This window comes from Hyperolius riggenbachi, chromosome 9, assembly GCF_040937935.1.
Source record: "Hyperolius riggenbachi isolate aHypRig1 chromosome 9, aHypRig1.pri, whole genome shotgun sequence".
NCBI classification, from domain to species: Eukaryota; Metazoa; Chordata; class Amphibia; order Anura; family Hyperoliidae; genus Hyperolius; species Hyperolius riggenbachi.
Genome location: NC_090654.1, coordinates 101,834,978 through 101,856,973, shown reverse-complemented (window position 1 = coordinate 101,856,973; position 21,996 = coordinate 101,834,978). Strand labels below are relative to the sequence as shown.

General features: G+C 44.0%; 1 long non-coding RNA gene across 1 annotated transcript in view; it reads right to left on the bottom strand.

Annotated features, from left to right (window-relative positions):
- Positions 1-1,088: 1,088 nt before the first annotated feature.
- LOC137531689 (uncharacterized) overlaps positions 1,089-21,996 on the bottom strand; it is a 64,397-nt gene continuing 43,489 nt past the window's right edge. Inside the window, exon 3 of the long non-coding RNA XR_011023708.1 lies at positions 1,089-1,152. This is a non-coding gene — a long non-coding RNA (uncharacterized lncRNA). The remainder of the gene's footprint in view (positions 1,153-21,996) is intronic.

Genomic DNA, 21,996 nt, shown 5'->3' with positions numbered 1-21,996 from the left:
GGCCCTCTGCTGTTTAGCACTCACCTCCACCTCCGACATGCTGCCAACATCTCCGGATCCGGATCCAGCTGTGCTGCTCCACTCCAAAATGCTTGCCCATGTGTCCCCAGCCAATATCGCCGCAAAAATCCGCATAGGAAGTGGGGTAGAACATCCGGATTTTTTGCCAGTGTGTTGTGCGCTCTCCGGTTCTCATTGGTTTCCATTGGCCGGATGGTGCAGTCCGGCTCCGCCCCGGATACGGCTGCCGGAGGAGCCGGACCCAAAAATAGCGCATGTTGGAACGGACACCGGAGTCCGGATCCGGTCCGGCTCCGGTCCGGACGAAACGGACGCATGTGAACCCTGGCATAGCCTTACATTGCTATGCCGTGCGTCCGTTTCGTCCGGCCAGCATGCGGTGCGGCTCCGGTGCGGCTGCGGCACGGCTATTCCGGATAGCCACCGCTAATGTGAACCGGGCCTAAGGATGTTCCAACAGTTACATCAGAAAATTATGAAGGTTAGAGGGCAATATGGAACTTCATGTAAAATCTTTTTCTTTTTTTTCCTTTTAACATGGTCACAAAATGTATGCTGATTGATGTTGGTTGGTGATTTGACATTTGGGCAAAACCTCATACACTCCTACAGTTGCATGGAGCAGTAGATGCTTTTGTCTGTAACCATTTAGTTGTAGCCAGCCTTCAATGGCATCACAGAGATTTTCCTTCAGCGGTGAAGCATAATCTAGAGCCACATAAAACTGTCAGCACTATATAAGCACAACAATTCAATTATATGTTCCCGCAGAGCAAGTTCTTGCCATTTTTACAGTTTTTGCTTATTCTCCTCGTTTTTTTCAGCACCAGTGTCAGACAGCCTCTGATTTTTCAAGTCTGTAATTTTCTGTCCTGTGTCTTTTATATGATAATCAGTAACAGCGCGGGTAATTTATGCGCCTCTCTATTTCGCATACACCTTTTGGCATCTGTGAAAACCTCCTTTCCATTTTACAAGGCATTAATGTATTATGGCAAACCGCTAGTCTCAATAAAAAATATGAAATAGCTAGTAATTGCCTGATTTATATTAATCCGTGATTGCTTACCTTCAGCGCCTACCACAAATATCTGACTAATTGGGGTGATTTAAATTGCGCATGCTATTACCCTGTTTGAAAAAAAAGGATGTGTTCATATAATTCACCTGAGGAATAGGGATAATGTGTTGATACAATAAGTTCCTGTCAAAAAAAAGCCTTCACAAAACAGCAATGAAGCTAAATATATCCCTCTTCTTTAACAAATGTGTTTATCTGATGCATAAATGAGAATTTATTTTGGTGAGGCATGATTTGAATTGGAAAACATGCAGATACTTTAGGGATACAGATAAAAGAGGGATGTGTTTTTATTTCAGGAAAAGTTATTAGAGGATAAGTCCACCCACAGCCAATCTATCAGTAAGCTGAGTTTTGCTGTTTTATAGGAACACTGCTGACTGAAACTGAAATTTGCCTGCGAATATTTAGGCACACTAGTTGGTAGCAGGAAAAAAGGGCGCCAGCTGAGGGTGGACGTAAAGGGCGCCGCCATAGACTTTAATGCAATTATCGTTAATGCGGCGAAAAAAGCAGAAAAAAGGGCGCTGCGAAAAATTTCGTTAATAACGTTAGAACATTATAGTTTTTGTGGTAGTTATCGTTTTAGAAGTTTACAACGTTATAGTTTTTGTCATATTATTTCGTTAATAAGTACAGATTTTATGTTTTCAAAGATATTATCGTTAATATATGTAAAAGGGTGTTTCTGCAGAGGGAGTGGTTAGGGTTAGGCACCACCAGGGGGAGTGGTTAGAATTAGGCACCACCGGGGGGTGGTTAGGGTTAGGCACCACCGGGGGGAGTGGTTAGGGTTAGGCACCACCAGGGGGAGAGATTAGGGTTAGGCACTACCAGGGGGAGTGGTTAGGGACCATCAGGGGGTGGTTAGGGTTAGGCACCACTGGGGGGGTTGGTTAGGGTTAGGCACCACCAGGGGGGTGGTTAGTGTTAGGCGCCACTAGGGGAGTGGTTAGTTTTAGGCACCACCAGGGGAGGGTTCTGTGTGAGGGTAGGGTTGGGTTAAGCAGTATTGACGAAAAATGCAACGACATTTAACTTTAATATTTATTCGTTATTATATCTTGTTTGTTTTTTTGCAACAGTAAATATCATTAATAAAGCTTCACAACAATGGTTCTGCTTATCAAATTTCGTTACTACCTGGTGCCAAATTCGTTAATAAGTCATGCCCATTTTTCACGGCGCCCTTTTTTCATGCACGCCACTAGTGCTTTAAAAGTGTTCATTAAATGTCCTATAATGGAGGCTTGTGTCATTCATTGTAAAACACCAAAGCCAATATGTACCGTCTAAAGCCTCACACATGCTAGGCGGAGCAGCCTAGTTACATAGTTACATAGTTATTTTGGTTGAAAAAAGACATACGTCCATCGAGTTCAACCAGTACAAAGTACAACTCCAGCCCGTCCCCCACATACCACTGTTATAGTATACTAGTTTACTGTGAGCTCAGTTACAGGGATTTGAGCACTGAATATATAAAAAAAACTTCCCCCTAAGGCATACATGTCAAACTCTGTCCTCCCCTATGTTTAGCCTACTCTAGACCACCAGAGAAGCTATACTGGGAGTGAAGCCGTCCTAGATCACCAGGGAAGCCATATGAACAACATATATATATAGAACAACAGTGACTGTCAGGTAAGTATATGCAGTGATGGGTATTACAATGTGCACCTGTCACACACAGACAGGTACCGGGCAGGCAAAGTGACACTGCGTGCGCTCACGTAGGTGGGTGGGTGCACAGTGTACAACAGGTAGGTATATGCAGTGGGTTTTACAACGTGCACCTGTCACACACACAGGAAGTAGTCACTGAATGTGCTGGGCCTGGCAGTGGCACACACAGTAGGAATTAGCAAGGCTGTCTATGCAACACAAGTGTCAGTGGGACACACAGTGAAAAAAAATAGATCACAAGAACAAGATTAGCTCTCAAAAGAGCTGTTGTGGGGTGTTTTTTTTAGCAATAAGAATCAGCAAGGCTACAAGAGCCTAACTAAGCTTTCCCTATGAGAGTCTGCATTAGCTGTCCCTTCACTAATTACTGCAGGCGCACGAGTGAGTGAAAAGCCTGACGCTTCCTGCCTTTTATAAGGGGGGGGGTGGGGCTCCAGGAGGGAGTGTAGCCTGATTGGCTACAATGTGCCTGCTGACTATGATGTAGAGAGTCAAAGTTGACCCTCATGATGCACTATGGGGGCAAACCAAACTTCCGGAAGAGTTTGCGGTTCTCCACGATCACGAACCCCGGAAGTTCGTCGGCAAACCGCTCGGGCCATCTCTAGTACAGAAGTGCTGCAAAGTGCACAGGGAGTGCTGCAAAGTGCACAGGAAAGCACTTAACCCATCCTCTCTCCAGGTCTGCTTCTATACGCCTTTCTCTCTTCTTCTCTAGTGTCTGCATCTTCCAATATGCCGGTAAGAGCTGACGTACCAAAGTGGCAGTGTAGTATTCGGTAATGTGTATTATGTAGTGTAGCTTAACTGATGGGAGCAGCAGGGATTAGTGTAGTGTAGTGTGGCTTAGCTGGTGGGGGCAGCAGTGATTAGTGTAGTGTAGTGTAGTGTGGCTTAGCTGTGGGGGGTAGCGTGGTTAGTGTAGTGTGTAGTGTATTATAGCTTAGCTGGTGGGGGCAGCAGGGGTAAGTGTAGTGTAGTGTGGCTTAGCTAGTGGAGGCAGCGGGGGTTAGTGTAGTGCGTTGTAGTGTAGTGTGGCTTAGCAGGTGGAGGGCAGCGTGGTTAGTGTAGTGTAGTGTAATGTGGCTTAGCTGGTGGGGGCAGCAGGGATTATGTAGTGTTGTGTGTAGTGTAGTGCAGTGCAGTGCAACTAGTGTCGGGGCAGCAGGGGTTAGTGTAGTGTGGCTTAGCTGGTAGGGGTAGCAGGGGTTAGTGTAGTATGTGGTGTATTATAGCTTAGCTGGTGGGGGCAGCAGGGATTATGTAGTGTTGTGTGTAGTGTAGTGCAACTAATGGGGGAGGGGTAGCAGGGGTTAGTGTAGTGTGTAGTGTATTATAGCTTAGCTGGTGGGGGCAGCAGGGATTATGTAGTGTTGTGTGTAGTGTAGTGCAGTGCAGTGTAACTAATGTGGGGGTAGCAGGGGTTAGTGTAGTGTGCAGTGTATTATAGCTTAGCTGGTGGGGGCAGCAGGGATTATGTAGTGTTGTGTGTAGTGTAGTGCAGTGCAGTGTAACTAGTGTGGGGGCAGCAGGGGTTAGTGTAGTGTGCAGTGTATTATAGCTTAGCTGGTGGGGGCAGCAGGGATTATGTAGTGTTGTGTGTAGTGTAGTGCAGTGCAGTGTAACTAATGTGGGGGTAGCAGGGGTTAGTGTAGTGTGTAGTGTATTATAGCTTAGCTGGTGGGGGCAGCAGGGATTATGTAGTGTTGTGTGAAGTGTAGTGCAGTGCAGTGTAACTAGTGTGGGGGCAGCAGAGGCTAGTGTAGTGTAGCTTAGAGACACCTTGGGGGAAAAGAATCATAAGACGCACTTGCACTATAGAGTCACCAGGTTTTGTATTTGTTCCCCTTGATTCTTAACCTCTAAACCTAGGTGTGTCTACTAGTCAGGAGTGTCTTATAGTCCGAGAGGATAGAGTGACTAGCATGTAACATCTTATGAGCTGGGGATGAGATCGGTGAAGTATTACAGGATAACACAAGCAAGATGGAGTGGCTGCCGGTGACATTTTATAGGAATACACAGTGGACTTGCATGTTATATGCTACAGGAATATGGCATTATCTTACTTATTTATTTATTCCACAGCACTTTCCCAAATGGCTCACTTGCTGCGAGTGCACCATCATAGACATGTCTTGTTAAATTGTTTATACCTGGATAAAGAAGCCCATGGGCCCCGGAACATTTGTCATTGCACTAATCATAGATTACAGTGTTACCTTTCTGTATTGCTGACTTCCGTTTAACTGATTGTATCTAATATGTTATGAAATACATTAGGGCAGGCTTTCTCAACCAGGGTTCCCTGAGTACTCTGCAGGGGTTCCTTGCCATTTCCCCCCATAGTGGGGAAGTATACTGGAGCACACTGTAATAGGTGATACTGTAACAAGAACCCCTAAATTGAGGGCTCAGGAGACAGTATAATGAGTGGCAGTGTAATATGGGGTAGTGAAATAAGAAGCCACACATGCTTTTAAAGACCATGCCTCCTGCAAAATAAATGCAGGGGTTCCTTGAGATCCAAAAGTTATTTGCAGGGGTTCCTCAAGGGTAGAAAGGTTGAGAAAGGCTGCATTAGGGGCTTGTGTGTGACTAAAAGACATAGTGACCAAATATAATGCACTTGCAGCAACACATAACCCACATCAATAAAAACTGGCACACAAAATGGAGGATCTTAGTTCTCAAAAAGTGCGGCAGAATTCTCAAATTACGCCTACCCAGCAAAATCATCTAGGCTCCCTCTTTAGGACTGATCCACCCATACCAGCATACAATTCATGCATAGAATTTGAAATCTCCATTTTTTTTTAGATTATGTAAGAATTAAGTACCAACAGTTACACAACAGGAAACAGCATCAGATACTTAAAGAGAAACCATAACCAAGAATTGAACTTCATCCCAATCAGTAGCTGATACCCCCTTTCCCATGAGAAATCTATTCCTTTTTTATCAAACAGATCATCAGGGGGTTATGTATGGCTGATTTTGTGGTGAAATCCCTCCCACAGTGTGATGTCAGTGCCTCACAGCACTGAGGTACTGCCATCACACTGTGGGAGCCTTGCTGCATTGTGGAAAATAAAAGCTGTTTCCAACTGCCAAAAAAGCAAGCACCATCTCCTTCTAGTGACATCACCTGCCAGCAGTAAAGATGTCACCATGTGATAAATATCAGAACGTAAACCAGGGAAAGGAAAGCTTTTACAATAAGCAAACACTGACTAAATAACTGATACGTAATTATTGTAAAAATTAAGCACTTTTTTATTATATAATTTTCACTAAAGTTCCTCTTTAAAGCTAACCTGTAAAAAAAAAAAAAAAAAAGGCTCCCCTAGGGGGTACTCACCTCAGAAGGGGGAAGCCTCTGGATCCTAAAGAGGCTTCCCCCATCCTCTTTATCCTGCGCTGGGACCCCCGAAAAGCGCCCTCCTTGCACATGCACACTAGCTACGCCCCACTCGGGTTACAGCGAAGCCAAGCCCGATCCGGTCTGTGCTACTGTGCAAACGCAGGCGACTTGTGCCTGTGCAGTGTCGCAGATCAGATCCAGACAGGGGTTTTTGTAAAAAAAACAAGCAGGATGGAGCTACTGCACCTGCACAAACTGCTGCATTTTTTCCAGTGGATTTTGGGGGTTGCAGCACTGGAACTTGAGTCTCAAAGAGCCTGTTTCCACTACACACAGATTGGATGCAGAAAAACTCCAATGAATGCCTATGGGAAAATCTGTATCAGAAAAATCGCGTTTAGTGGAAACAGGCCCATAGACATTCATTGGAGTCAGTTTTTCTGCATCCATTCTGCATCCAATCTGCGTGTAGTGGAAACAAGCCCTAGGAGTTAAAGGGCTACTATCGTGAAAAAAATTAAATTTAAAATACATGTAAACGCATACAAATAAGAAGTACATTTATTCCAGAGTAAAATGAGCCATAAATTACTTTTCTCCTATGTTGCTGTCACTTACAGTAGGTAGTATAAATCTGACAGAACCAACAGGTTTTGGGCTGCTCCATCTCATCATGGGGAATTTTCAGCATGGCCTTTGTTTTTTGTTTTTTAAAATAAAAAAAAACGCCTGAAAGGGATATATTTAACACTAGATTTACCAGGGATGCGCAGATTTGCGTAAATTCCCTGGAGCTCACACCTAGTAGCACCCCTGCTGAGTTGTTTAACATGCCATCAGCTCCATTGTTCTCTTTCTTTTGTTCTGAAAACACAACCATTACCTGTGAGGCCTTGTGCATTTGTTTACTCTACCTCACATCCCCCACAACCAGAGAGTTCTGTTCTTTGTGTGCCAGACTGATACTGTAATCAAGGGGCTTTTATTGGTGTTTCAATGTGCACTGTGTGGGTAGAGGACATTGGAGTGCCCAGTGCAGTAGCAAGTCACTCGTGCTTCACTGCGCAAGCTGGACCCACAAAGTCTGCTAAGGTTAGTCATTGCCATAATACATATGATATTTATATAAACCCACGACGGACAATTTCTTTACTTCACTGTCACTGTTGCACAGACTGCTGCAGTGCAAAACAACGCTATTGGGCACGGTGAATAAAGTTCGGTGTGAACTTCTTCAGCTTGCAAAAGACACTGCACAGTGAGAGGTATTATTATTATTTATTATTATTTATTGTATTTATAAAGCGCCAACATATTACGCAGCACTGAACATTAATTTAGGTTACAAACAATATTTAGGGGTGACATACAGCAATATGACAATACAGGAATACAAGAAAACCAGATCACACAGCACAGTATGAGTACAAGGTAATGCTTAGTCAGTCACTGGATGGGAGCGTGGAGATTAGGCAAGTTAGGTTCACTCAAATGCATAGCATGGGTTCACAGTAATGGAGGTGCATGATCTGGTAGGACACAAAAGGAGGAGGACCCTGCCCAAAGGCTTACAATCTAGAGGGAGAGGTAGGGACACGAGAGGTAGGGGACCAGAGTTCAGCTGTGGGTTTAGAGCAATTGTGAGGGGTAGTAGGCCAGAGTGAAAAGGTGAGTTTTGAGGACCTTCTTGAGTTGGAGCGGCTCTTGAGAAGTCCTGGAGGCGTGCATGGGACTGAGTGATGCGGGGGACGGTCAGGCGAAGTTCATTGGAGGAGCGGAGTGAGTGGCTTGGTGTGTATCGATAACGTTTATAGATATTGGTTTCGCATGAAAATTCTCGTTTGCGCGCGAAAATGTTATCATTTCACGTAAAAATTCAACAATTGCGCAAAACGCAAAAATTCCATTTACATGAACTTAGCAATGGTGGGACATTAGCCGGGAACCCCAGTTAGGTAGCGAATGACAGAAGGGAGCCCTAGTTAGGTAGTGAGTGACAGCAGGGACCCCCAGTTAGGTAGTGAGTGACAGCAGGGACTCCCGTTAGGTAGTGAGTGACAGCAGGGACCCCAGGTTAGATAGTGAGTGACAGGGACCCCAGGTTAAATAGTGAGTGACAGGGACCCCCGTTAGGTAGTGAGTGACAGGCGCCCCCTCACCTTGCAGCCAGCAGCGTCAGACCTCGATCAGTGGGCGACCTGACCAGTTAGAGTGGGCGCCGGGCGCAAATATGCGGAAGTGATTTCACTTCGCATATCAGCGGTGTCCGCTAGGTGCGAGCGCCCGCTCTAACTGGTCGCCGGCTGATCGAGGTCTGACGCTGCTGGCAGCGGGGACAGCTGCGGCGGCCGGGGGGGGCAGCGGGGCCGGGGCACCCCTGGAAATAGATTGGGGGCACCCCAGAAAATGTTGGGGGCACGGGCCCCCCAAAATAGCGCTAGCGACGCCACTAAGCACTGGTGTAAAATTATACACACATTCACATACCTTCATGTGGTTATAGTTAGTGTTGGGTGAACAGTGTTCGCCACTGTTCAGGTTCGCCCGGATTTTTCATCGTTCGGGTTCGATTCGGGCTTCGCCGGACACCTCGTGGTGTTCGGCCATGCGTTCGGCAATGTGGTCGAACGTATGTTCGGCCTGAAAACGCATGGCCGAACGTTCCCCGAACGTTCGGCTCACGCTGTGTTTGGCCGAGTGGATCACGTGGTTCGGGCACGAACACGCGGCTCGCGCTGCAATTGACCGAGCGGGTCACGTGGTTCGGGTTATTAAATACCCGATCTGCGCCATTTCGCCGGCACTTGAGTTTGGGTTTAGCTTTGGGGAGGCAGGCAGGTTAGACTCTCTCTCAGCAGCTAGGCTAGCCAGGGCACCCCAGCCTCCTAGTCATACTATATTTGCCACTGTAGTGCCAGTCAGCGTGCGTGTACTGCTGGGATCAGTAGTACTTCCGCTACCAGTATATAGCATTGTGTATTGCCACTGTACTGTCTGCCAGTCGTCCGTCACCAGTATATAGCATTGTGTATTGCCACTGTACTGCCAGTCAGCGTGTACTGCTGGGATCAGTAGTACTTCCGTCACCAGTATATAACATTGTGTACTGCCACTGTACTGCCAATCAGCGTGTACTGCTGGGATCAGTAGTACTTCCGTCACCAGTATATAACATTGTGTATTGCCACTGTACTGCCAGACAGCGTGTACTGCTGGGATCAGTAGTACTTCCGTCACCAGTATATAACATTGTGTATTGCCACTGTACTGCCAGAGTGCCAGTCAGCGTGTACTGCTGGGATCAGTAGTACTTCCGTCACCAGTATATAACATTGTGGAAGTGTGGGTGAGGAGGGGTGCCCAGGTCCATATTCCGCATCGGGGCCCCGAGGTCTGTAGCTACGCCACTGGCCGGAGGCATCGTTACAGATCGGTGTATCCGCCTCTCCACAGCAAATGCAGACCGTCTGACACAAATTAAAATGAATCAATCGTGGATTGGAAACGACTACGCAACACTCCCCCCGACCAAGGACCATGAACATCTGTGATGCTACTTTCCGGAATATCTCATTTCTATTATATTTATCACTGCATGGCGACAAAATGCATTGCTTTGCTTTGAAAATAATACAAGATTGTTGTTACCTGCGCCAAAAAAAAATTTCCGCATTTAAAAGACATTTTTCCTTTGAAACTTAAAAATTGTTTTTCTCAAAAACTATAAGGTCCTTTCGGAAAAAAAAAAGTTTCCTCTTATACCCACCCCCCCCTGTCCACATACCCTGAACATTTGGTCTATGTTACATGTTACATGTAAGGAGGATTTGCAAAGCAGGAACGTTCGGGTCCCCATTGACTTCCATTTCTGAAGGTTTCCAAGTCTCACACAGCTACTTTGAGCTATTCTGTGTGGAGTGGAAATGGAATGGAAATGTGCCAGGCCTTACAGATAATGGGTGGTTTGCACAACAATAGATTGAAGATAATCAACCTGAATACCTGTGAAGATCTCAGCAGGGGTGAATAACACCTCTGGCTTTGCAGCAGAAAATAGAAAACTCGGTAATTCTAGTGTTAAAGATGCTGGCCAGCCTCCCTGCTGGCTTCACACTTTTTTTGACAGTTGGACAGACTAACTGCTATTCGCTAAGTGCTTTTGAAAATTAAGAAAACCCTGAGAACCCACCATGAGAAGATGGGCTACTCTACAACCTGTTGGCTCTGTCAGATTTCTACTCCCTACTGCAAGTGACAGCAACATAGGAAAAAGTAATTGATGGCTCTTTTTACTCTGGAATAACTGTACTTCCTTTTTGAATATGTTTACATGCATTTTAAATTTTACGATTTTGTGAAAGTGGTCCTTTAAGATAGGGAAAAAAAACATTTAGTAATAATTTTCCTCAATATAAAATTGTAAACTTAATCTGCGGACTTAATTTTCTATGGTAAAAAAATATCAATAAAAAAAATACAGATCTGGAGAAATTTGTGTAAATTAGGGGCAAGGCTAAAAGCCAGTATTGGATGGCCATGGTTAATGTTGCTCAAATCTCTCTCAGTTTGGTTTGAGCACACATAGGATAAATAACCTCAAGACTTGAGATTTAAGAGGTTCCAATCTCCTGTAAATAACATTAAAACTTATGAGAAAAATTATCATTTATTCTAGTCCCTGGAGGATAAAGTACAGCAGCAAAATTCACTAAATGGGCATGGGAACCCAACCACATGTCCAAGGAACCATGATAAAATGTGTGCACACATACAAATCTTACCACTGTTTACACATACTACATTACAGAGTTGTGCGAAGAGCACCACTCGCACCATACATACACACACGTTACATATATAATGTGTGTTACGCAAACAGCACAATACTGTACATGGGGGGGCCCAGTGATGTCTAGTTACGCCCCTGGTTGGTGGGCAGAAAAGGGGGGTCCATCTGTGTGCGCAGTTGTATGGCTCTGCAGCAAGTTAATGAAGCTGCAGAGCACTGAATTGTAAAGCATAGCCTGGTTACTGGGGGGCGAAAGCCTGTGGTCCTTAATTGGTTAATATAAGTTGTGCTACTTGCATAACACCCATTACCTAGTTTGCGTAAATCCCAATAAAATGTACATGCGCTATGTGTAATGCTGTTTTGTGACTCTGCCTCACATTGTCATTTAAAAAAAAAAAAAAAAAAAAAAAAAAAGTAGAAAAATCTGTACAGTGGACTGAAAGGGCTTTTAATGCAGCTTCAAGCCAGCATTGAAAAATGTACAAATCCTTCAATTTACAGCCTTTTGGGGTCTCCTAATGCAGGGCATGCTGCCTCCAAATCACACAGGCTCATTTCTGGGAATCTTTACATTTGCCCTTTGTTTTTGTTTTTTTTTTGCAATCCTTTATTTCTACACCCAGGAAACATTTTAAGAGCTAAATAAGGAGGCTTTTTTATTTCAGCATTCAGTACTTTCAGTACCTTATGTCAAAAAAAATCAAACATGTTTTTCTTCAGAAATGTCAGTCACATTACTCAGATTTTCTTTTGTAAAATTACCCTCAACTTGCGTCAACCTTGTGAACAGTGACTTTGTCTGCCTTTCCCCAAAAAGCCTTATTTCATCATGGGCTGTGTGGGTGAAAAAAAAAAAGTTTTCTTAATAGTTGCATGAAGAAAGTTAGAAGCAGCAGTGGATTCCACAAATAGACAAATAATGTAACATGTAAAAAAATTAAAGCTTGAAGAGCAAATTCACATTTCACATTCTATGGATCATCTTCTAATATAAAGTTTTAACAAACTGGCAGGTCCTTTTCCTTTGAATCACTCCCCGTGCCCTGTGCCCACCGATTTCTGGCACATAACCCCGCCTCCTTGCAGAAAGGGGCCTTGGTACTTTGTCTAGACGAGATAGACAAAGTGCCAAGGCCCTTTTCTGCAAGGGGGCTACATGCCAGAAAGCTATGGAAGGGAACTGGGAAAAAAGACCTGGCAGGTTCTTATAACTTTTTATTCGAAGAGGATCGATAGAATGTGAATATTACCCTGAATTTGCTTTTTCAGCCCAATGGGGTTTCTGGTAAAAGTTAGCAAGTGGTATTCCATTTGGATATTTGCACTTTATGACATTGCAATGCACAGATATATTTCTTTGCAAAAAAAATGTGAATGCCAATCCTCTAGGTTTGCTAATTAAAGTAAAGGTAAAATGGGGCACCCCATTAGCATGGAGTAGCTCTGCAAAGTACAGATAGCTTTCTTGGCAGGTAAAAAAAACAACATTGATCCATGGGTGCACATGAGTAAAGCTTTTCAAGTAGCCCACGGCACCGCAATTGTACCATTACTACCATTGTTAATATACCAGGACCCATGTCGTAACGCAGACACTGCTAGAGTAACACTCATGTTGCTTAGGTAACACAGGAGACAATGATAAGGCAATGTGCACTACACTATCATTGGTAGTAACAAAATTGCAGAGTGCTACTTGCACACACCAATCTTACCGTAGCTTCCTGTATTAGAGCCCAAGTGAATTACCGTAGGTGCCCATGCCCACATATCCTCATTAAGGTACAAATACAGCAAAACATTTTCATTTTTCGGAAAGCAGAAAACCGTTTTTTTGTTCTTTTGAATTGAAGACTTATTTCCTGATGCAGAATCCAGTATTTTGTAGGACAGTTATATTTAGCCATTGCTTCTGAAAATGTTAAGAAACGGGATTGCTGCCAACGGAACACTTCATACAGGTAATTAGGAGACATAAGTTTCTAACTGAATGTAGCAAGAAAAATGCAATCTTCAAAGTGAATAAACTATGGTGAAATTTGTATTCCCTGTAGTCAGAGATTAACGGTTTTTAAGCTTGATGCATTGCATCAAACTCTGGGTTCCTGAAAAGTCTTGGAAAATAATAAAGCCTGATCCACCAAAACTTTTGGACAGCATAGAAAATGTTTAACATTTTTTTTAGGATTTTAACTGCTGTGACTGTAACCACTATGAACATTTTTCTTATTTCATGTCCAGGCATTCAACGGGGAAAAATGTCCTTAACCACTTAAAGACTGTGGTCTTAAACCCCCCTAATGACCAGGCTATTTTTTTTACAAAATAGGCCACTACAGCTTTAAGGGCTCGCTGCAGGGCCATACAACTCAGCACACAATTGATTCCCCCATTTTTTCTGCCCACCAACAAAGCTTTCTGTTGGTGGGCTCTGATCACTGCGGGGGTGTTTGTTTGTTTGTTTGTTTTTATCCCCCCCCCCCCCGCCAGCCAATCACAGTGATTGGTACTCATAGACATCAGCCTATGAGAGCCAATCACTTCCTGAGCTTCCTGAGGGGACAGCCGTGTCACCCTCACCCCAGGACTTCCCACCAATTGGCATGGAGTGGTCCTAGGGCTGCCGCCGCCACGCTCACGCCAATTGGCGTGGAGCGGTCGGCAACAGGTTAAAGTAAACCTTTAACCTTGTTTTAAAAAATAATAATAGATACCTCGGTGGGGTGAAGATCCAAAGGCTTCCCGATTCTCTGCAACCCCTCCGCTGCCAGCCAGGACCTTCCTTATCTTTGCGGCCGCCCTCCCCTCTATGTACGAGCATGACTGCCCTGCGCAAGCATCAGTTGGCTCGTGCCTGTGCAGTAGGACATAACTGCTCATGCACAGAGTATTAAGCTGTACACAAGCAGCTCCATGTGACTGTGCAGGTGCCGGCCGTACTTTGCATCTGCGCAGTGCGGTCAAGCTTGTACAAGGAGTGGAGCACTGTCGCAAGCATTCTGTGACTTTATTATTGAAGACTGGTCAGAGGATCTCAGCGCAGTGCAGGAGAGGCTTAGGGAGACCGCGAAAGCCCCTGGAACATCCAGAGGCTTACCCCTACTGAGGTACCTAACTTTTTAAACAAAATATCAGTCACATCACCCAGAAATCAGTGCACAAACTATAGAGCTGCCAGCAGAGTGAATGTTTCCGCCTCTGCACGGAATAATTACCTAACAATGGTCACCCCCTCCTTCTGCTTCCTTTTTGTGGGCAGGGCCAGCTTTGTGTTCAGAAGAATAGAATGGCTGGTGCTCTCCAGCTCCCCTCTGACTCTCTTCTACAGTGGGAGGAGTTTGGACAGCTCCTAGCTCCTAGTCTCGCCAAGCAATAAATCAGCACAGCATTGAACACCCAGCCTTCCAAATAAAGGTAGTGAAGACACAAATAATGCAAAAATGTCTTATGCGCGATACACAAAACTGTGTGTGTGCATTGCTAATTATGTTACCTTGCAAATATTGCAATAATCACATGTTTTTGGTACAATGAACCTTACAAAATGAAAACAATTGTGTCTGTAGAAATTATCCTAATTTTTATTTGAGTCTTTTGTTTTTAAGGATTATAATGTACATTGTAAGACTAAACTGTCTAGCTGGTGCACGCTGTAGCATTTCTTTGTATTCAACTACCATAAGTAGCTATGATGACTTACTGACATTTTTATCAGTTTTCTGCTGTCAGGAATATTTACAAAAGTAAGCAAAATGTTCATGACCTCTAATTAGTTATTGGGAGAATTGCTTGTGCTGCAGTTTTATTCAGCTGTCTTTATTCAGCTGCAGAAAACTGTGATTCATAGCCCTGGATTATTAAATTTTACAGCTAAAAAACAAAACAAAAAAGGAATACAGACTAGTTCTAAATAGGACTAGTATTGTTTATCACATGATGCTACATGACTTCAAATATACTTAAAGAGAAACTCCAACCAAGAATTGAACTTTATCCCAATCAGTAGCTGATACCCCCTTTTACATGAGAAATAGAATGATTTTCACAAACAGACCATCGGGGGGCACTGTGTGACTAATTTTGTGCTGAAACCCCTCCTACAAGAGGCTCTGAATACCGCGGTACTCCTGGCAAACTGCCACAATGTAACAATGTTCACAGACAGGAAATGGCTGTTTACAGCTGTCTAACAGCTAGAAACAGCTAAATAACCTGCCCACAGTAACAATGTCACCATGTAATAAATGTCAGAATGTGAATCTGGGAGAGGAAAGATTTTACAATGAGCAAACACTGACTAAATCATTTATACATAAATATTGTAAAAATGAAGCACTTTTTTTTTATTAAATTATTTTCACTGGAGTTCCTCTTTAAAGTCCACCATACCATTAAGTGAAGAGGTGCAGAATGACTTGTGAAAACTGAAGTGGAGGCACATGCATGGCCATACTAGATCAAAAGATCTATAGCTCCGTGAAGGTGCCCCCCTCCTCAATCAGCACACATAAAAATTCCATCATGTTTGGTTAGTGCTACGTTTGTGCCCATTTGTGCTGCAAAAATTATCTTGAAAATGAAAACAGCACAAATCTCAATTTTTGCAGCACAAATGGGCACAAAAGTAGCACTAACCAAACGTGATGGAATTTTTTATTTGTGCTAATTGTAGAGGGGCCAGCTTCATGGAGCCTGGATCCATCCACTCCTATGGGAGAAAGGTGCTTTACAAATGTTATTGTACTGTATTATTGTATTGTATGACCAAAGGCCCAAATGGTACAGAGCCATTAGTACAGTGACACACTGAGGTTTATTTAGTAAGGCCAGAGGACACTCAAAAACACTAGACAACATAACGGATCCTGGGTAATATCTGAATCTAGCAAATACTGCGGAAAGGTTAGTGAGTAGCAATTTGTACAACTGCAGCCACATGCATACATAAAAAGCTAGAATTTATTTTTAATAATATAATAGCCTGACATGACAGCAGTTGCAAAACCTGTAATTTAATAACCTTTTGGAAATCCGCACCACTTCTGTAGATAAATCTTGTTTTTATTGATTACAAAAACATACACATTAAAAAGAACCGTAGGGCAACACAGTCTACTGCTTTGGGCTCCTGCCCATCTTCATGTTGCCCGGTTCAAACCGGGCAACATGAAGATAGACAGGAGCCTGAAACAGTGGACTGTCTTGCCCTACGGTTCTTTTTAATGTGTCTGTTTTTGTAATCAATAAAAACAAGATTTATCTACAGAAGCAGTGCGGATTTCCATTTGCTGAACTACATTGAAGTCCCTGTGGTATCCGGGGAAGATTCCTGCACGCTTCACCACCTAGTTATTGGTGGATGGCCAGAGAGTGCAACTTGACCAATTCAAAAATGTTATAACCTTTTGGCAATCTAACTACATTATAATATGACATGGAAGAGGAATGCAAATGTTTTCTACCTAATAGCAAAATACAATCCTGTTAGATCATAATTTCAAGATAATGCAGCATTATTCAAATTTTGCATGCAAATGTATGCAACTTAAAAATAAACCAATCAAATCCTGCTGAGGTAAAATTCAATCTGGCCAATTTCAAGCTGCATAAATTTGCATACAAAATTTGGTAATCCTGCATCAACTCAAAATAATTTGCATCTCATTGACCATCCCTACATGAGACATTCAAAACTCTGTACAATCAGGAACACCAGTATAAATACAAACATAGGTGATGTGTGTTTAAGACACCAGTAATGGTACATGTTCATAAGATAAATTGTGGCAGAATAAAAAACAATAGGAGCAGGCCCCTGCCCTTTCAAGCTTACAATCTAGAGGGAACCGCACTGAAACCAGCTCTACATTCAAAGACTGAGTGATGCTCTCTCCTGTATGTGCTGAATAATCAGCCAAACTGAAATCATATCTAGGTGATTTAACCTTTTTCTGGGAAATCTGCCTTATTGAATGCAGAATTACTGTATATACTCGCATGTAAGCCGGCCCGCGTATAAACCGAGGTACCCACTTTCCCCTCAGAAACCAAGAAAAAGTGATTGACTCACATATAAGCCCCCTTCCCTGTATAGCCCACTCCATAGTAGCCAGATGTTCCCCCAGTACAAGTCAGAACCCCTCCCCATAGCCAGATGTGCCACAAGGATGATAGTTGTGTCTCAAGACGCCACTGTAACGATTGGTGTCAGCACACAGAGAGAATCGGATTGTTGATGATCTGCAGAATCATCACCAATACAGATGTATACTCGATTATGGATGATCTGCAGAATCACCAATAATACAAGTATGACTAACCTCTGGACACCTAATGAGTGAATGTATTTGATGCACTGGAGGCTATCTCCCGAGGAGCGGGAGATATAAGAGACTCGGCCAAGAGCCACCTGAGGGGCAGGTGGCTCTGGGCAGTGCAGAAACTATCTCTTGATAGTGAAGACCTGATAACCAGGGATAACAGTATTAGATAGTGAACTGTACTGCAGCCAGAGGAAGGGACCACTGGCTGCTAACAGGCCGGACTCTCTGAGGAGCGGGAGTCCTGGTTGCAGCTGACACCTGATGGAATGGTGTCACTGCTAATACTGATAGACTGAACACTTCAGGGAGAGTGACAGCTAGGATAGTCGGGCAGGCCAAGTCGGCAACACACGAGCAGAGACAGAAGACTGATTCGATAACCGGTACAGGCAGGGTCTGGCAACAGGTAGACAGATATGCAGAGGTACCGAATCAGAAGGCAAGAGAAAGGTCGACAGAGCAAATAGTCATAACATATAATTATAACAGAGTCCTAGACTGGGGTGTGAGCTCCTTGATCTCGACACCCGGGGACTAGTCTAGAGTATAACACAGTAATGACACAGAGTCCCTAAGCTTGGGTGTGAGGTCCTCGGTCACAACACCCTGGAACTGGTCTAAAGTATAACACAGCAATGACACAGTATCGCAAAGCTTGGGTGTGAGGTCCTTGGTCACAACACCCTGGAACTGGTCTAAAGTATAACACAGCAATGACACAGTATCCCTAAGCTTGGGTGTGAGGTCCGTGGTCTCAACACCCTGGAACTGGTCTAACATATAACACAATCATATAATCAGCTAAGTGTGAATTCCCAGGTCCCCCTGGTTCTAACACACTGTGGGATCTGACTGGTCTGAGTGCTCACACATAAGTGTTCGCAACGGCAGACAACCAGCAACTGACAGGCAAGAAGTATATATAGAGCAGCGCTCCTCAGCGCCGCCCAGCCCCACTTAGCCAATCACCTACTACGCTGGAATCAGCTGATCGTCCTGATCAGCTGATCCCTCTCCTATTGGCATAAAGGGCCTGCCTCTTAGCGCGCGCGCGTAGCTCTCCATCTGTGTGCACTACTAGGCTCAGACACACCAGACGCATGCTGCTGTGCGGAAACCGCCGGTCTGAACGTGGAGACAGCCGCCCCGCTGCCAGACCGCGCGGCGGTGTCTCCGCAATCCATTACAGCCATTAGATGAGGTCATAGATATGAGACAGTGAATGTCACACAGGAAGAGTCCCTGATCATTACATTGCTGACACTTTGCTTGCATGCTCTACTCCACAAGAGAGGGGGCACACGTAGACTTGATCAGCGCACTCTGCACATCAAGTTGCAGGGTATGGGGGCACAGACACAGCAAGGAGCCAGCTGGCAAGTGCAGAATTACTAGTGCACGATCCTTACGCTCATTTGCCAGTAACAAAACCTGCTCCACCATTCATTCTGCTCAACTGACTCGCATATAAGCTAAGAGGGTAACTTTTCAGCACATTTTTTTGTGCTGAAAAATTAGGCTTATACGCAAGTATATACAGTAAGCCTGCACAATGTGCTCTACAAAAAAAGCTGGAAAGGTTTAAACACACAGATTCATCAAGGATCTGTGTAAAATATGATTTACGTTTCCAGCTGCAATAGTCATAACAGGTGAGACATGCTTCACACTGATGGCATTTCCCATAATGATCTAATATTCATATCAACCCTGCTGGCTGCAATTCTCATTCCCCAGGCACAAACTCAGAGATTGCTGTATACATTATACTTTACATTCTACTGCAGCACAGAATAGATTTTTAGTATTACTGTTAAATTTTCACAGTATGCTCACCACTTCAATCAGATATTCAGACCTGCCTGTAACTGGAGAAATGTATATCTTGTTCTTGATTTATTATATTGAAATCAACTTTGAAGTGGCATTGTAGACGTTGCAATGAAAATACAATGGTAACCCAAAATAAAAGCCTGCTACCATTGCTTTTTTTATAAGTTGTAATTTCTATTGTGACTGCATCAGAAGCTTCCGTTTTTTTCATACCTCTTCTCTATGCAGTGGTGGTAGCATGTGACTTCTCTGACACTTCCTTCTTCTGCTCCAAGCAGTGGTGGTCATGTGGCTACTCTAACAAATTCCCTCTTCTGCTACATGCAATGGTGGTCATGCGACTGCTCTAACAACTTCCTTGTTGCAGTGGTGGTGATGGGACTGCATTAACAGCTTCCTTCTTCTACCCCATGCAGTGGTGGTGATGGGACTGCATTAACAACTTCCTTCTTCTACTCCATGCAGTGGTGGTTATGTGACTGCTCTGACATATTCCTTTTTTGCTTCCATTGAGTGATGGTGATGAGACTGTTTTAACAAGTTCTTGTTTCTGCTCTATACAGTGGTGATCATGTGACTAGTCTAAAAAGTTCCTTATTCTGCTCCTCAGTGGTGGTCATGTGATTGCTTTAACAACTTCCTTTTTGTCCTCCATTCAGTGGCAGTCATGTGACTGAACTCACAACATCCTTCTTGTGCTCCATGCAGTGGTGCTTAGGTGACTACTCAAACAAGTTGCTTCTGCTCCTCCCTCTCTCTCTAGAGGAATCAAATCTGAGCCAAAAAGTTCACATCAGTGGTGCTCAGCAGAGCTCGAATATTCGAGTAGCTCGAATATTCGAGCTCTTTTTCAGCTATTCGAGCTCGGTATTCGAGCTCCGAATAGCTGCAGCTATTCGAATGGGCTATTCGCGTACACTCGAATAGCCCATTCACTATTCGAGCTATTCGAGCAAACGGCGCTATTCGAGCTCGGTACCGAGCTCGAATAGCGTCATAGCCCAGATTGATGTCCTTAGAGCCAATCAGAGGGCTCCCAGGCCCTCTGACGGCAGCCAATCACAGAGGGGGACCCTGGCCAGCCCCTACCCTATAAATAGCGGCCGCCATGTTACGTTTCTCCGTCCTTGCCTGAGACTTGCATAGAGAGAGAGTTGCTCCTTTGTGCTTTGGCTTAGCAAGAGCTTTATTGTGGTCATTTACCTAGCGTTTTTGCTCACATACACCTCCTATACACACCTATATTGTTGTTAGTTAGTTAGACATTGTATTTTAGTTAGTAGCTTTTGTGTTACATAGAGACAGACACAGCTGCTGCAGGCTTACAGCTTTAGGCCTCAGGGCCTGCCTGTGTGGGCAGCTGTCCTCCTGTCCTCTGTTTATTTCTCTCTATTCTATACCAGTATTTCTGCTGTCCTTTACTACTGATTGTATTAGTATTGTAGTTATATACTGTAACTGTACTAGGACACTCACTGTCACTGTTCATAGGCTACTAGCTGCTCCTGCGTGTGTGCACTCACTGTCTGTGTACACACACTACACACACTCTATTTCCAAGTTCTGATAACTGATTGATTATTGTAATTGAATATTGTAATTAGTTAGTTGTACTCACTGTTACTACTTACTGTACTAGGAGTCTCGGACACTCAGTCACTGTTCATAGGCTACTAGCTCCTGCGTGTGTGCACTCACTGTCTGTGTACACACTACACACACTCTATTTCCTTCTGATAACTGATTGATTATTGTAATTAGTTAGTTGTACTTACTGTTACTACTTACTGTACTAGGAGTCTAGGACACTCAGTCACTGTTCATAGGCTACTAGCTCCTGCGTGTGTGCACTCACTGTCTGTGTACACACTACACACACTCTATTTCCAAGTTCTGATAACTGATTGATTATTGTAATTGAATATTGTAATTAGTTAGTTGTACTCACTGTTACTACTTACTGTACTAGGAGTCTCGGACACTCAGTCACTGTTCATAGGCTACTAGCTCCTGCGTGTGTGCACTCACTGTCTGTGTACGCACTACACACACTCTATTTCCTTCTGATAACTGATTGATTATTGTAATTAGTTAGTTGTACTTACTGTTACTACTTACTGTACTAGGAGTCTAGGACACTCAGTCACTGTTCATAGGCTACTAGCTGCTCCTGCGTGTGTGCACTCACTGTCTGTGTACACACTACACACACTCTATTTCCAAGTTCTGATAACTGATTGATTATTGTAATTGAATATTGTAATTAGTTAGTTGTACTCACTGTTACTACTTACTGTACTAGGAGTCTCGGACACTCAGTCACTGTTCATAGGCTACTAGCTCCTGCGTGTGTGCACTCACTGTCTGTGTACACACTACACACACTCTATTTCCTTCTGATAACTGATTGATTATTGTAATTAGTTAGTTGTACTTACTGACTGTTACTACTTACTTACTTACTGTACTAGGGACACTCACTCAGTCACTGTTCATAGGCTAGCTCCTGCGCGTGTTTGCGCGTGCGTGCACTCACTGTCTGTAGTGTACACACACTAAATTTACTTGTGATTACTACTGATTATTGTAAGTTGTAACTGCTAGTTGTACTTCCTGACTGTTACTACTTACTTACTGTACTAGGGACACTCACTCAGTCACCTCACCCACCAACCCACTCCATTAAAGTACCCCACTTTTCACCCGCCCTTTTAAAAAACTTTTGTCTATACGCCCAAAACATCGAAGATGTCTGGAAGTGGCAGCCAGCGCGGTTTGGGGAAGGGGAAGGGCAGCAAGGGAATCAGGAGGAGAGGGAGCAGCATTGTGGCAAGCCGCGGGCGCGGGCGCGCCACCATGCACAGTTCCGCAGCAGCAGCAGCAGCGTCAGTGGCTA